This window comes from Diorhabda sublineata, chromosome 3 (assembly GCF_026230105.1).
Source record: "Diorhabda sublineata isolate icDioSubl1.1 chromosome 3, icDioSubl1.1, whole genome shotgun sequence".
NCBI lineage: Eukaryota > Metazoa > Arthropoda > Insecta > Coleoptera > Chrysomelidae > Diorhabda > Diorhabda sublineata.
The window spans coordinates 4,174,296-4,191,898 of record NC_079476.1 but is presented as its reverse complement, the minus strand read 5'-3'; the positions used below and the strand labels follow the sequence as shown (position 1 = coordinate 4,191,898).

Below are 17,603 nucleotides of genomic sequence, written 5' to 3'. Positions count from 1 at the left end.
TATAAATTATGTACTGACATATTATTGGATGATAACCCAACAGGCTACATTCATAATTTTATTTCTGTCACCCTTATATATGTGTTATTTTCTTCTTTACAACCCCACCAATGACAACGACCCTGCACAGGGACGTTTCCCTTCAATGAAACGTCTGTATTTTTTACATATGTAGCCTACTCCCTCCCACCCACACTTCGAGTCCCAAAAACACATTCATGAGACTTCACTCGCGCGTGCCCCGCTTCCCGCTAGAGCTGTCTGGAGATTAAAGGAGGCTTCACTTAGTATTTATTTACGCGCAACGCGCAGTCAGAACCTACTGAGCAATCGAGAAACGTCATTCGTTACTTTAAAATCTATTTACATTATTTTGTGTTTATACCATAATTGGCGGGTAGTGTATGGAAATTTGAAGGTAAGTCGATATTAGTTGTTTTCTTTTTCATTTTTCAATCTTGTGATTATTTTTATTTGTATCAAATATTTATCTTCAATTCGCGCAAGACGTTGACGACTAGTTTATCGTATATTAAAACTTCCGGCGGGTCTTTAATAGAACTTTTTTTATGTTAAAGTAGATAATTGATAACCTTTTGAATCTGATTCTCTGGGAATTCATCAGAGTCTTATTGAATTTTTTTCCGTTCGGTTATTCAGTCTAAACAGCTTCCGTTTTCAATTTTGTTTTTTTTTTTAAATGGCACAGTAGGTGTAAGATGCGTCTATACAACGAATTTCAGCTATTAGGAACACTTACCGGAAATTGAAATGAGGCTTCTTTCGCCACCTAAACCAATTTCTAAATAAATTTGGAAAATAAATTACGATTCTTGATTGAGATCTTGGGAGTAGGAAGTTGTAGCTGTCTAAATTAACGATTCATTTAAAAGAAAAATAAATAAAGATACAATCACAATTTTTTAAAAATTCATGCAAATACGTTTTTTTAAATTAAAATTCTTTCAAAACTTTATCAATCTACTGAAAACAATTATTAATGAACTGAAATTATATGATGATGATAAAATTTTGAAGTATTTACGAAATATTTCATTCCAAATCAGCATATATAAAGTGATGTGTCTTTGAATAAAAAATTCCAATTAAAAAATAAAGAAACATTGGACAAAAAAAGAGGAAACATATTGCAATTACACCGGATTATCACAATATATTTAAATGAGCTAGTTATACATATATATAATATGAATGTTTCTAAATCTTTTTGATTTTAGGTCTTTTCTATTTCAAAATTAGTTTTTCATATATTTTATATTTTGATAAAGACTTAAAGAAAAGTAGAATCGTCAATTTTCTCTATCTTTCAAAAATTATTAAAAAAAAACTAATTTTGAAACAGAAGAGACCTAAAATCAAAAAGATTTAGAAACAAAAACATATCAAAAGGTCTAAGAAATAAGAAATTTACAATATAAATTAGAAGCTCATTGATTGAGTCTCGTAATTTTACGCTTTATGGTTTACTAGGAAATTTTGAACAACATTCATAGAATATTTCCAGGCGACTTTTTCCAGACCATTCAGCTTCCCTCCAAATTTTTCTTTCAGGTATAAAAATCCACTACCATCTTTAGTTAAAAAAAAATTTTTTTTCATCAGGCCAAATATGTTGTCAGAGTTCACTAAAGGATCTTGGACCATCATTTTTTTGTGTAGTGACTTTTTCTGTGTCGCCTGCCCCATTCGCAAATGAAACATGAAATATTTTGTTCACTGTACTTTATGGCATTTTTCAATTGATAACGTAAATGTTTGACGCTGAGATGTAGGAGTTAATTCTTCACAAACATAACAAAAACTGCCCGGGTTACTAAAAAACATATTTACAATGTAACAAACGTAACTTGGTTGAATGCAATCCTTATACAGTCTCCTAAATAAAGTTGTTTAAACAAAAACAAGTAAATGAGTAAAAAGAATTTGTAGCTGTCACAAATAAACTGGATATCACTGAAACGAAGTAATAATTTTTGTTGAATGAGGGTACATCAAATAGTGTTTACCAGTGTTATTAATCATTTTTCTATTCCTTATTGTCATTACTAACTTCTTCTAGTACTATTTTAGGTGTCGAATCATTTTCCTCTCATTTTTCCATTATTCAATATAATTTCATTTTTATCCAGGGCTTTTTTTATCTACTTGGACTTTATTTGTTAACTCACCTTCATTATTTTCCTGCAAATCTTCTATGGCTAATTATCATTATCATTTTTTTCATTCATTTGCATTCATAAAGAATGTAATTTCTGAATCGGTAAAAAAGCGTTTTTGCGTTAAAAAAAGTGCCGTAATGTGTCATTTTTTAACGCAATTAAGAAACTGTTTTATAAAAACAATAGGCTTTCTTTTTTTCGTTTAAGAGAATCTGTTTTGTGTCTAATTAAAATGAGTGTAGCATTATTAGTGATGCAGAATAATAGAATAATAGTAAAGAAAGTTTAAGCTGCACACCAGAAGATGTGGTTGTATCGGCAACTGCAGCGACTATGAATATGATAAAGGAATATAATTAATTCTTTTATGGATTGGCGTACTAAAAAAAGCATAAACAGCTTTACAGAAAGAGTGTTAATAGCTTACTTTGGAACTAAATCCAAAATGTGGAAGTCTTCAACACTTTGGTCGACTTATTCAGGCATCCTACTAATGATAAATAACGACATAGACATCAGTAAATACTCGAAACTCATTGAATATTTGAAAAATAAATCAATTGGCTATAGACCCAAAAAATCTGAAATATTTACCCGTGAAGAAATTTAGTTTCTGTTGCAAGCTCCAGACAATCATTATCTCATGCTTAAGGTATGACAGCAACAAATTTTAATGTATGCTTAGATATTTGTAACATTTTTCAGGTTGCATTAATATTCGGAATCGCAGGAGCTTTGCGAAGGAAGGAATTGTATAAAACAGTATTAATAATACCGCAAATGTTTTGATTATCACAGTACCTGATACAAAAACTCATGTTCAACGTCGATTTACTGTTATTGGTGAAATATATGAATAGATTGAATTTTGTGAACATTTATAAAAAACATAAATTCCAACGACCCACAAATGTCAAAAGAGATAATTTCTTTTTGCAGTATAAAAATGGAAAATGCAAAACCCAAGTTGTAGGTGTCAATAACTTTTCAAAAATTGACTCGCTTATCGCAACATGTTTGAATTTACCTAATTCAAAAAACTACACTTGGCATACATTTCGACGGTTTTCGGTGGTGATAAACTAAAGAATCACGATGGGTGGAAATCCAACACAGATGCGGAGGGTTACGTAGATGACTCAATAAAAAACTAAAAAGATTCCGCAGTGAATAGTATTTGTAACATTTTTCAGGTTGCATTAATATTCGGAATAGCAGGAGCTCTGCGGAGGAAGAAATTGTATAAAACGGTATTAATAATACCGGAAATGTTTTGATTATCACAGTACCTGATACAAAAACTCATGTTCAACGTCGATTTACTGTTATTGGTGAAATATCTGACAATAGATTGAATTTTGTGAACATTTATAAAAAATATAAATTCCAACGACCCACAAATGTCAAAACAGATCGTTTCTTTTTGCAGTATAAAAATGGAAAATGCAAAACCCAAGTTGTAGGTGTCAATAACTTTTCAAAAATTGACTCGCTTATCGCAACATGTTTGAATTTACCTAATTCAAAAAACTACACTTGGCATACATTTCGACGGTTTTCGGTGGTGATAAACTAAAGAATCACGATGGGTGGAAATCCAACACAGATGCGGAGGGTTACGTAGATGACTCAATAAAAAACTAAAAAGATTCCGCAGTGAATAGTATTTGTAACATTTTTCAGGTTGCATTAATATTCGGAATAGCAGGAGCTCTGCGGAGGAAGAAATTGTATAAAACGGTATTAATAATACCGGAAATGTTTTGATTATCACAGTACCTGATACAAAAACTCATGTTCAACGTCGATTTACTGTTATTGGTGAAATATCTGACAATAGATTGAATTTTGTGAACATTTATAAAAAATATAAATTCCAACGACCCACAAATGTCAAAAGAGATCATTTATTTTTGCAGTATAAAAATGGAAAATTCAAAACCCAAGTTGTAGGTGTCAATAACTTTTCAAAAATTCCCTCGCTTATCGCAACATGTTTGAATTTACCTAATTCAAAAAACTACACTTGGCATACATTTCGACGGTTTTCGGTGGTGATAAACTAAAGAATCACGATGGGTGGAAATCCAACACAGATGCGGAGGGTTACGTAGATGACTCAATTAGAAACTAAAAAGATTCCGCAGTGAATAGTATTTGTAACATTTTTCAGGTTGCATTAATATTCGGAATAGCAGGAGCTCTGCGGAGGAAGAAATTGTATAAAACGGTATTAATAATACCGGAAATGTTTTGATTATCACAGTACCTGATACAAAAACTCATGTTCAACGTCGATTTACTGTTATTGGTGAAATATCTGACAATAGATTGAATTTTGTGAACATTTATAAAAAATATAAATTCCAACGACCCACAAATGTCAAAAGAGATCATTTCTTTTTGCAGTATAAAAATGGAAAATGCAAAACCCAAGTTGTAGGTGTCAATAACTTTTCAAAAATTGACTCGCTTATCGCAACATGTTTGAATTTACCTAATTCAAAAAACTACACTTGGCATACATTTCGACGGTTTTCGGTGGTGATAAACTAAAGAATCACGATGGGTGGAAATCCAACACAGATGCGGAGGGTTACGTAGATGACTCAATAAAAAACTAAAAAGATTCCGCAGTGAATAGTATTTGTAACATTTTTCAGGTTGCATTAATATTCGGAATAGCAGGAGCTCTGCGGAGGAAGAAATTGTATAAAACGGTATTAATAATACCGGAAATGTTTTGATTATCACAGTACCTGATACAAAAACTCATGTTCAACGTCGATTTACTGTTATTGGTGAAATATCTGACAATAGATTGAATTTTGTGAACATTTATAAAAAATATAAATTCCAACGACCCACAAATGTCAAAACAGATCGTTTCTTTTTGCAGTATAAAAATGGAAAATGCAAAACCCAAGTTGTAGGTGTCAATAACTTTTCAAAAATTGACTCGCTTATCGCAACATGTTTGAATTTACCTAATTCAAAAAACTACACTTGGCATACATTTCGACGGTTTTCGGTGGTGATAAACTAAAGAATCACGATGGGTGGAAATCCAACACAGATGCGGAGGGTTACGTAGATGACTCAATAAAAAACTAAAAAGATTCCGCAGTGAATAGTATTTGTAACATTTTTCAGGTTGCATTAATATTCGGAATAGCAGGAGCTCTGCGGAGGAAGAAATTGTATAAAACGGTATTAATAATACCGGAAATGTTTTGATTATCACAGTACCTGATACAAAAACTCATGTTCAACGTCGATTTACTGTTATTGGTGAAATATCTGACAATAGATTGAATTTTGTGAACATTTATAAAAAATATAAATTCCAACGACCCACAAATGTCAAAAGAGATCATTTATTTTTGCAGTATAAAAATGGAAAATTCAAAACCCAAGTTGTAGGTGTCAATAACTTTTCAAAAATTCCCTCGCTTATCGCAACATGTTTGAATTTACCTAATTCAAAAAACTACACTTGGCATACATTTCGACGGTTTTCGGTGGTGATAAACTAAAGAATCACGATGGGTGGAAATCCAACACAGATGCGGAGGGTTACGTAGATGACTCAATAAAAAACTAAAAAGATTCCGCAGTAAATAGTATTTGTAACATTTTTCAGGTTGCATTAATATTCGGAATAGCAGGAGCTCTGCGAAGGAAGGAATTGTATAAAACAGTATTAATAATACCGGAAATGTTTTGATTATCACAGTACCTGATACAAAAACTCATGTTCAACGTCGATTTACTGTTATTGGTGAAATATCTGACAATAGATTGAATTTTGTGAACATTTATAAAAAATATAAATTCCAACGACCCACAAATGTCAAAAGAGATCGTTTCTTTTTGCAGTATAAAAATGGAAAATGCAAAACCCAAGTTGTAGGTGTCAATAACTTTTCAAAAATTGACTCGCTTATCGCAACATGTTTGAATTTACCTAATTCAAAAAACTACACTTGGCATACATTTCGACGGTTTTCGGTGGTGATAAACTAAAGAATCACGATGGGTGGAAATCCAACACAGATGCGGAGGGTTACGTAGATGACTCAATAAAAAACTAAAAAGATTCCGCAGTGAATAGTATTTGTAACATTTTTCAGGTTGCATTAATATTCGGAATAGCAGGAGCTCTGCGAAGGAAGGAATTGTATAAAACAGTATTAATAATACCGGAAATGTTTTGATTATCACAGTACCTGATACAAAAACTCATGTTCAACGTCGATTTACTGTTATTGGTGAAATATCTGACAATAGATTGAATTTTGTGAACATTTATAAAAAATATAAATTCCAACGACCCACAAATGTCAAAAGAGATCGTTTCTTTTTGCAGTATAAAAATGGAAAATGCAAAACCCAAGTTGTAGGTGTCAATAACTTTTCAAAAATTGACTCGCTTATCGCAACATGTTTGAATTTACCTAATTCAAAAAACTACACTTGGCATACATTTCGACGGTTTTCGGTGGTGATAAACTAAAGAATCACGATGGGTGGAAATCCAACACAGATGCGGAGGGTTACGTAGATGACTCAATAAAAAACTAAAAAGATTCCGCAGTGAAAATTTTAACGGGAACATCTAGTTCGACTTCAAGCAACATTGTAAATGTTGACGATCCTACCTACAATTCAATAAGTACTAATACAACTATAGACGATGTTATATCTTTAAACTCGTTAAATGTTGCCAATTCAAATACCAACTTCTTCTTCACTTCGAATTAATAATGCTCACAGTTGTACTTTTAATATTACTATTATAAAATACAAATTGATAAAAGTTTGTCGAATTTTTTTAAGTCTACGGACGTAGAAAACATTTTGTACGAAACTTGTGAGTAAAGTAACATCGTCTTACTCGTGAAAAAAAGTATTACTTTACTCACTTGTTGTATAAATAACTATTCTTCTTATTATAGCTCAAGTTTTTCAACTAAAGAAACTGTTTTTACTTATTAATTTTTAACTTTGTGTAAAAATTGATAAAGAAGTTTTTTGATATGACGTGCTTTAATCTAATAATACGTATTAAGATAATAACCACCAAAGGAATGTGAATGTGAAAACGCAGAAATGCGATTGTTAGTAGTTTTCGTTATACTGTGAACAGCAAAAATTCATTATATGGTTGTGAAGAAAACCAGTGGAGCAATACAAACTAATCATTTATTGTTTTTCAATCATAATTCACCATAAAACCACTCGAGCTACACTCTCGTGAATTTTCTCAGATTACATCTCGTTACTACTAAAATTATCGATGATTTTTTAAGATGATATAAAGTAGCCACTTCACCAACAATCACAATTACACTGTCCAATGTAATGTGCGTTTCGATAACCAAAGTATCGTCTTCAGAGACTGAAGTTGAAAGTAAAAAAATCGCTTCGTAATAGCTTCAACTTTTGGAAAAAGCGAAGCATTTAATATTTAGAAAATAATGCTGTTACAATACAAAAGCATTTTTTTATATAAAATGTTTATGATATAGTGGAAAAAACTCCACACTTTCAATTGGTTTTCAATTGATATTTTCTTCATTTTCCTTATGTGTTTGTGTTTCTGGCTCTCTCTTTCTCTGATTTAAATATATGTTTGTTTGTCTATGCTTTGACTATGCCCTTTATATTCACTATTTGTAAATTCTACCTCATTGTTCTTGTCTTCTGTTATAATTGTACCTAGATATAGTCATGTGCTGATACTCTTTCTAAAACATGATACTCTTTGAATTTAATTTTTCTTTACTATTTTGATCTTTGAACTTTGTTTCTTTCGTTATTATTTTTGTCTTATTGTCTACTCTCATTTCCATTTCTATTTTTCCATTTCTATTTTCCATTTTTCTTTCCATATATTTATCATCATCATATTCTCTGAATTTGCAATTAAAACTATGTTTTCCGCATATAACAAATTGTCTAGTTTACCTAGTTCTAAATGTTTGTAACCCATTATACTAGCTAATTGTCTTTTTCGTTAACATTTCCAACTATCTTTGAATTTAAAATAACCTCAAACAATAGGTAATTGATTGATTGAATTATTGTGAGATCTACTACCTTTGTCGCCAGATATTTCTCATCAGTAGTTTCGTTATTTGTTTTCGGATTTTTCGGATTCTTTCCAGCATAAAACTTACATTTAATTAGTTCTTCCAGTTACCATAATGTAATTTTTTCGACATATCAGTTTGTTTAAATGTATAGAGCAACAAATATCAAATTCGGTTGATAGATACTATCAATTAAAAGGAATAGATAAAATAATAATCTCACGATAATATTTATTTGTTAATTAGTCAAATCATTTGTCAAATATATGAACTAACATTTATTGAATCAAATTGTCAATTCAGAAACGTGTTTTATTTTTATTTTCCACCATTTATAAGCATTCACAAAAAATTTATTCGATGTAAAATATGTTTTTGTGACTCATCCGTTTCTGCTAAACATACAGACTGGAGCTTCAATCTTATACGTAGATAAATACCGATTCAAAGAATTTGATAGAAAATACACAGCAACTCTGATTGCTAGAAAATTATATAAGTTTTCCTTTTATCGCACATATGCCATTCAAACTAGAATCGATCGTTGAACTTTACGAAAGTTGTTTCCAAATATTTACTTGTGTAACAACGAAACTCATTTTATTCAAACTGCATAACGTTTATTTGGTGTTTAGTTGATACTTTTATAGTGTTTACAAAACAGTGGTTAAGAGACACTGCATTCATCAGTTTCAAAAGTGGTTCAAATTCGAATTAATCTCCTGGCCAAATTAACTTTTACAGTATAATGTGAAGTAAAATTTCTAACTCTTAATTAGCAATTTAAATTAGCGCCGTCATTCTCATGACTTTTTCGTTTCTATTGGAAAACGATTTTTACTTGAAATGATTAATATAGATATTATAAGAAATCCAAAAATAATTATTATACAATAATTAGATTCATCTATACCATTGGTTCCAAAACTTTTTTGCTATTACTTATTCCCAAATTTCGAAAAAAGTGTAAATTAGATCTATCTATAGAAACTGACTTTCAACGACAAATTAACAGTTAGAATTGGTTGCTTGATAGAGTTAGTTGATAATAAAATGACCTAAACTAAATTTTCAATTAAATTTTAATTGATTGTACTGTTAGTGGATATCAAAAAAGCAAAGTAGGCTAATCCAAAAAGTGACTCCATCCAACTATACGTTTTTAAAATCTGCCGTGACTCACAGCACGGGAACCAATCTTCTTCTTCTTCTGTAGTTTCCAGCTTTTGATCCTTGAGTTGTTGATATCCATGAATTCATCCATCTTTTTGGAGTCTTTCTCTGGTCATACTGTCCACGTGTTCGTTCCAAATTCTTCTACGTTTACGTCCCCATCTGATTATTTCTTCCACCTCACATTCGTCTCTTATGTCTGTGTTTATCTTTCTGTATCTTAGTGTTTATATATTTCTGAGTATTTTAATTTAGTTTTTAGTTATTTCGTTGTCTGCTCTTGTTTCTATTGCATATGTCGATATGGGTTTACGCAGGTTTTGTATATTTCAACTTTTGCCCTTTTGTTCATACTGGTATTATTTCAGATAATGTCCCTGATATTCGGCTGACTTTGTTTGCTTGTCCCATTACTTCATTTATTCTGTTCGTTCTGGTTTGTCAGAAACAATCAATTCTCACAAATTTTATTTGGAGTAAGGAAAAGAAGTATAGTACATCTTGATAAACATGAACCTTTCGACAACCAGCGTACTTCGGTATTTAACAGCAATCGTTGGTGTAATCTATCACCCAAATTTTTCGCTACTAGATGTTCTAGGTGTATAACACAGTGGATTGCAGTATAATCCTTTTTAGATGGCTTATAAACCCACGTTATCGCCTGATAATGGCAAGAGCTCCATCTGTTGCCACCGAAATAACGTTTGTAATTGGAATCGTCTAACCTAATCTACTGACTGCTGGAAAGGATATTTGGCGCCCAACACTTTACAGTCAACCATCAAAAGCACTTTGTTGACCCTAAAACAGGGGCCTACACCCAAAATATCGGAATCAGAAGTAACTTGGCCGGCATGTCCGGCGAAAAAATGTGGATCCTTTCGATGAAATTATTGTAGATATAAAATTTTTGTATCCTGGAAAGAATGATCGAACCTCCAACGGAAGAGGATGAGAAGACTGACTAAATTTTTGTGGAATAAAATTACTTTTCATTCATTTCTATTGTTTTTATTGCTCTTTCGGGATCGGGAAATACGTCGATGCTATCGATTCGGTTAGGTTAGGTTAGGTCCGGTGCGTTTACTATCGTATTTCTATTTTTCTTTCCTTTTTCGTGGCACGAATAGACACGAATTTTTAATTCACTTTTCAGTACTTATCACTTATTCGATTGTGACCATTCCCTATAATCTTTACCTTCCAATTCCTCTTGGCGTTTTTCGGAAGTTTATCCATAATGATAGAATGAAAAATAAAAAAAAAATCCAATATTTTAGTGTATATAGGTTTGGTGTAATATTCAAAAAGACTAAAATATGTACACATATAAACTATTAATTAGTCCCTATACATTAGACCGCGTACGTGCACAGCAATATATATCACGAACATCAATGCTTTCTAAGAAATTTTCGGAATCCCATAAGGTTTAATCATACGCAGACGAAAATAGACCGTTGTCTCGAATTAGTAGTCCATTTGAAATATGCTGCTTTTACTTTACAAATAAACAAAATATACAGACTGTCCCATTAGATATTTAATGATGGTATTAAGTACAGGAAAAATATTTTACTCGAATTTTCTCTTAGTACACTTTCTAACCCATGTGAAGTTAGCTACGGATTTCTAAGACGAATATTTCGTTTACAGAATAAATTGACACACATCGTTTGTTTTGAAATCGAAACTTCAGCATTTTTTCATGTTCATACTGAACACACTGTTTAAACCACTACTATACCAACACATACCTTCAGTCTCTGAAGACGAAAACTTGGTTATCGAAACGCGCGTTAGACAGTGTAATTGTGAGTGTGTAGTGGTGTAAACAGTATGAATATGAATATCTCCAACGGTTCTAGAAACTCCAATTTAGCATAAGCCTATGTCCGGCATATTCTTCGGGATTTTTAGTTTCAGGTATTACGCAACAAGTTTTGTAACAGTGCTGTTGGTATGGTAACATGTTGAGCGTAACATCTACGTTTCGGTATGCAACAAAGAATCTTCTGCTGCTGATATTTTTAGTCCGTAGACGGTAAAGTGCATAGGTTTCGAATCTACATCCCTCTTTGGTGATGGTAAAACTTATGCACTTGATATATTGCGCCAAAGATCTTAAACACTAAAATCATTTTTGCTCACTTTCAAACTTCTTCAGTTTGGTCTATAATTTAATCATGAATCAACGAACAAACAACGCTTGCAAATTATTGAATTTAACTATTGAAATTCATGCTCGGTTAAGACAGTGCATGGCGCACTTCTTCCAATTTATGGGCAGTTTGGTGGGCCTACTGAAGGAACTATTCGGAAACTGGTGACTAAATTTCAAACCCAGTTTACACTATTCGACATTAAACGCAAACGTACAGTGAGGACCGAAGAACATATTGCGGCTGTATCGGCCAGTGTTACTGATGACCGATTCACCGCAATTGGGCCTTTGTTACTCCACTATGTGGAAAATTTTGCCAAATAATTTAGGTGTAAAATCTCATAAGATACAGCTGGTGCAAGAATAGAAGCCACACGATCTCCCACAACGTCTGACATTTGATGAATAGGCGTTGGCAAAGTTGGAGGGAGATCCACTTTTTTATCGAAAAATTGTGTTCAGAGACGAAGCTCATTTCTCGTTGAATGTATACGTCAACAAGCAAAATTGACGCACTAGAGTGAAGACTAGCTAGAAGCATTGCAAGAGCTTCCAATGCAATCCGAAAAAGTCACTGTGTGGATTATGGACCTGTAGCATCATTGGGTCGTATTTCTTCAAAAGCGACGATTGCTGGAACGTTACTGTGAATGGCGAGCGCTACCGTGTGATGATTGACGATTTTTTTTGCCCAAAATGGAAGAATTGGACATTCTTGACATGTGGTTCCAGCAAGGCGGTGCCTCCTGCCACACAATGGCCATGTTAAGACTAATGTCTACAGGGATAAACCAGCAACAGAAGCCAATATTGAAGCATTTATTCGTGAAATACTGGGCATGGGCTATCTAAAGCGAAGCCACGGCCAATATTTACATGAAATCATCTTCAAACATTCAATTATACTGTTCGTTCTATTGATTCCAATAAAGATTTTATCAATTTTTTTCAAAATCGAATCCTATACCTCTTAAAAAATCACTGATTATATCTAAACAGTTCTTTAGCGTTGAGAACCGACTTCATAACCTACAAGATTTCATATTCTTGGCTTTTTCGACCGAATAAATAAAATAAGAGAATATCATCAACTTTTTTGATACCTCGCCATTCCATGAAAAGTTGATTCTCGTTAATATTTCCTGGATTTTGCTGGTAACAATCAGAACTGGCTTGTGTTGATAGCTCTAATATATTTTGAGGAATATCTGGATTTCTTTTGGAATACATTATTTAAAACTAAAATGAATTAAACTGACTGAAAATAAAACAATGCCTAAATTTAATTCTTACACGATGTTTTTCCATAATTATAATAAAATGTATCGTTCATTACTCGTCCAGAAATAGATTTTTCCAAACTTTTAATGAAATATACTATTTATATCGTAACAAAAATGTATATCGATCATTCAAAATGCATTTTCTTTTAAATATTCATTCATTGGACCCAGCTTTGTATGTTTGCGTCTATATTCTTTTTTTTTGTTATTCTAGACTAAACGATTATGTGAAAAATATTAAAATTTTTCCCAATTTTCACGCCTTGAACTAAAGCTTTCAGTTTGTGTATATTTTATTAATATTACTTCTTTCACAGATATTTCTGGCAATCTTACAAAACTGTCTCGATGTCGATCTTTTCGTTTTAGTTAACATTCCTTTACACGCTTATGCCCGAGAGCTATATGTAGGTTTCATTCATGATAGTTAATTTTATAACGAACTGTTTTAGTGGTGTTAAGTTGATACTCAATTATATCTACTGACTTACATCTGAAAATTTTCTAAAAAAATAATAATTAGTACACCCAATTCGCAACTTTTTCAAACAATCAATGACATAACTATGAAAAATAGAAAACAAGGAATCTCGAGTTAAACTGTAGGTTGTTTCAAAGGTAATACTTGATTTTACACTCCACAATATGTGCAAACATCTTAAATACATGGCGAGAAAACTTAGAGTAAGATAAATGTGGTATTCAGATCCATATTACAAAACACAATATCTCTGCATTGGTGGAGAGATCGCGGATCTTGTTCTGGATAAAATGAAACTAGCCAAGGATCGTAGTAGTTACTTCTGATTCATATATTCTAACATTAGAATATTGGAAGAAATTAATTTGTTATTTACCTTTCACTGCAATCGAATGATTCATTAAAGCCCCAATTTCGTTGCTAAATCGTCCTCTATCTATGTACTCTCAAAAAGTTTATAATCAAAGTAAATTCAGTTAAATTTGTGATGATATCATTCTTCATATTCGCTGGTTAGATTTTCTTACATATTTTTAACTTCCGATTATCTTCAATAATTTCTTTTAAAGCAAATTTTCTAAACTTATATCCGGATAAATTCGTATTTTCTATTTATTTGGGAAGCAGAACTAATACTGATTCTTGTATGGTAATATTTAAATATTTTTTTCATATGTTACAGCAAAAGCTCCTTTTTATCCAAACCTGTTTCACCTACTCCTTAATTCTTTAGAAATTTTCAGTCGTGTTCACGTTTCCGTTCTTATATATTTATATAAATAATTATTTCGCTTGACTAAGGGTACATCGGTTGAGTCCTTGGTGGTCAAACTCCAACCTGGCACCTGTAGAAATACGGAAAAAAATATGGCGTACAGACGCCGACATAAGGCACTTAATGGAATTCTATGGAGTACAGAGATAGACAAACAAAGGAAAATGAAAATATATGACACCATGATCAAAAGTACGTTAATATATGGATCAAAGACGTAGTTTATAAAAGAACAAATGAAAAGGAAAATAAAAAATACCGAGTTGAATGTAATAAGAAGGGCATCTAGGACATGAAGATTGGAAAGAGACTAATGACAGAATTGACGAACAAATGAGTGTAATGGGTGTGCAAGAGATAGTTATAACATGTATAGAAAGAAAAAAATTGGTATGGTACGGGCATGTTCACAGAATGAAAGAAAGAAAGTAACGATCAATAAGCGAGCGAGAATTAAGAGAGGAAGACCGCAACAATAGAAAACCATGACAAATGGGCATCGACCTCAACGGTACATGTCTTCTTCTTTTACCTTCTCGTATGGTAGGCTTACAATCTGTTTCTTCTTCAGTTCCAGCTTCCTGGATCCAGATTATCACACCATCTCTTTCCCGGTCGACTTTTAGTACCCAGTCAATTACATTTTCTACCTTACACGTATTTCTTATATTTTCACTTCTTTCTCTGTTGTCTCTACTAGTCTTTATATATTAGTTGTATCGGGTCTTGTTTCTGCTGTGTATGTCAAATGATTGTTTTACATATTCTGCTTTTTGTTTCTTTTGTAAGATGTCAAGCATTTAATGAACCTTAACCAAAACGTTCAAAGTTATCCATGCATACATATGCTGTTGAAGTCCTAAATTTTTTAACTGAATGTTTCATATCGGGTATAGAAACATCAGTACTCCAACTTTATATTCGTATGCAATCTCTATACACAAAAATATATGAAAGTTTTAGCATTTTTAATCTTCACATTAGAAGGACAATATTATGATCAGCGCTAGTTCTTTAATCAATAATTTAAACTGCAAGATGTATAACAACACTGAAATTTCAGGTAGTTACATTAGATAATAGCTTTGAACAACATATTTTTTATGTGGGCTATAATCTTTGTAAATGAAACTAAAAGATTATAATAATTTTTGCATTTTTGTTTGAGATACAATTGATGTAATTGGTAAACATGAAGATAAATATACATTTAACGTAATGAGCTACTTTTGAAGCACTTTTCAGACAATTTTTAGTAAATTAAGTAGCATCTATGGTGAATAATTAACAAACCTTCCATTTCAATAAGTTTTTCGACGTATCGATACATTTTTAAGTTTTATCTATTACTAGCTAGTGATTAAGTTGGAACTGTCTCTTAACACACATGATTGTCATAGTTTAACAATGTAGGTTTAATATTTTATTCTCTCAAGATAAGATTCTTTCTTATAGCTGATCTAGAATCTAGAATCTAGAATCTAGAATCTAGAATCTAGAATCTAGAATTTACCCGAACCAAATCTGTTATGCATTTTACTGGTAGTGCCTCAAAAGTTAACAGAAAAATATAAGTTTTTGTCATTCGTGTCTAAAATAGTTTCAATACTTTCAAACACAAAATTATTACTTCTCTCGTAAATTATGTGAGCAGCTCAGAGTTATCATCAATTATTTTCGCGAATTCATATTAGGAAGTTAGTTGACAGGTGAATCGTTATATTTGATGTTTGCTGTATCTCATATCACAGCAATTTCACAGGTTAGTCTAGTCTATCTACCAATGACATAAGCGACTATTATTTTGGCTTGGTCAATACCAAAGGATTTTCCAGGAAATCGAAGCATTCGGTAAAATACGCGGAGGTGTCATCTGTAACAAAAAAAATTATGTTCCTGTGCATTCTTCAGTTTATGGTGTTGAAGAAAGTTCGAACAGTCCTGAAACCGGAAAAACGCACGGACTTTGCAGCTCCTCTCAGTTCTCAAGCACCGAATTTGATTAACCAATTGGAGCTTAATGATCTCACAAGAGATTCGGATTTGCCCAAAAGAAAAAGCTCAAGTTCAAGACTGAAACAGTTCATTAGTTAATTTGTTCCCTAAAAAGAACTATTTAATATACTGCAATTACAGTGAGTGCTAGATGATGTTGTTCAATGGTTGATCTGTGCAGATTTTAGAGCTGCTGCTTTTGAAAAAGCCGAGGGAGAAATGAACATGATACGAGACCAATAAGGCTATCAAGAACTGTTTACGTTCGTGGGCAAAAAAATGTGAGAAATGAATCAAATTCAACCCCAAAAAGGCTAATCAAATACTTTATGAAATCCGTGGACAAAGATGGAGCTGGTTTCAAATTATTATAACTTCTTTAAGTGATGCTAAAATAAACGAAGGTGCATTTCTTGGACCCTATATCAAAAAATTAATTACTGATTCGAATGAAAAAGAAAGATAACCTTGTATGGCTTTTGTCAAAGTTACCGAAAACTTTTTGGGTAACTAATTTCAATTAACGTTAAGAATTAGGCATACCACCGCTCGAAGGCTGCAAACAGATCTGTTGGCTGCTCGTAATGTCCGATTAAGTCTACAAACAGCTCAAAATAGGCTGAGAGAAGCAGGTATACGAGCCAGAGTGCCAGCAAGAGGTCCACGTCTTACCAGAAAACATCGATTAGCAAGATTTGATTTGCTTTGGAATTTGCTCGAGAACACGCAAATTGGAATATTCAAGATTGGTCCAATATTTTATTCACTGATGAATCAAGATTTTGTCTGTATACATCAGATAGGCGTGTACCAGTAGATATATAGGCGACGTGATGAACGCCACGATCAGGTTAATTTTTGTCAGTGTAGTGCCCTATATGCCTAATATCGGTGACAACTCTGTGCTAATGCATGATAATGCTCGACCAGACGCTGCTAGGTTCGGCAGTACTTAGAAGACGTCGAAACACCCATTCTGAATTGGCCTGCACGTAGCCCGGACCTCAACCAAATAGAGCATGTCTGGAACCAACTAGGATGGCAAATTCAGCAACATCCAGCACCAATAAGAACACTAGATGGGAAAACTTGCCGCAAGGATACGTCCAAAACCTGGTTAGAAGCCTTCCAAGACAAATGGAAGCTGTAATTAAAGAGAGGGGCGGTAACACACGCTGTTAGAAATTCACTGGCTGATTTTAGTTTATGCACCGTTCATTTTTTTGTATAGATGTTTTGTACAATTTTTTTAATATTTTCTATGTTTTGGTAAATCAAACTTTTTGTCCTCTGTAGATTAAACTGTTGGTGTTTTAATTCGTAAAAAGAATAAAATTCGAAAAACAGGCAACACATTTGAAATATTTAAAAAATAATGAGTGATGCGATAATTTTTGTGGGATGTTTAAATCTTTGGAAATGCATTTTTTACATTTCCGGAAAATATTGACGCT

General features: G+C 32.5%; 1 protein-coding gene across 1 annotated transcript in view; it reads left to right on the top strand.

Moving 5' to 3' along the window:
* The first annotated feature begins 253 nt into the window (after positions 1-253).
* LOC130441318 (phosphoinositide 3-kinase adapter protein 1) overlaps positions 254-17,603 on the top strand; it is a 111,620-nt gene continuing 94,270 nt past the window's right edge. The window contains exon 1 of the mRNA XM_056774938.1: positions 254-418. The gene's annotated coding sequence lies outside the window, so the exon portion shown is untranslated. The remainder of the gene's footprint in view (positions 419-17,603) is intronic.